Here is a 561-nt window from a genome sequence, read left to right as displayed (position 1 = left end):
TCCTCTCCCTCTCTCTCTCTCCCCCTCTCTCGGGTTGCCAACGTAATCTTCTCGGCTACAACCAAACAGATGGCTGTTTTAGACTCGTGGAATCTTTGCAGATTGACTCAGACGCAGGACCACACAAAAACTAGCTGGCCTCTTCGGAACTACTGCCTCTATTGATCAGAGAAATGTAACGATTTTGGTAACAACCGTGCAACAGCAACGATGGCAATAACGAAAACACACTAGGTTACATCTCATTTGTATTTCTTCCAACACCTGACAAAACGCATTAAAAAGAACAGGAAAGCGGGACATGCCTTGAAATTTGATAGGCAAATCATGACGAATCTTGGCGATTGCACACTTTTTTTTTTTCCCAGAAGAAAAGTTCAGAAGAATTTTGCACAATGGTGTTTCCAATATGTTGGTAGCCAACACACACTTTAAGGAGGAAACGGATAAACCAGATAATAGCTCGTACTTGTGCATGCTCATGTTTCAAATTGTTTTCAGACTTTATTCTGACTGCCATCTTACAGTGTATATTGCAAAATTTTCTGGGTTTTTTTGTGG

This window comes from Atractosteus spatula, chromosome 8 (assembly GCF_055471065.1).
Source record: "Atractosteus spatula isolate fAtrSpa1 chromosome 8, fAtrSpa1.hap1, whole genome shotgun sequence".
NCBI classification, from domain to species: domain Eukaryota; kingdom Metazoa; phylum Chordata; class Actinopteri; order Semionotiformes; family Lepisosteidae; genus Atractosteus; species Atractosteus spatula.
The sequence above is the reverse complement of the archived record's forward strand: the minus strand, read 5'-3'. Positions refer to the sequence as shown.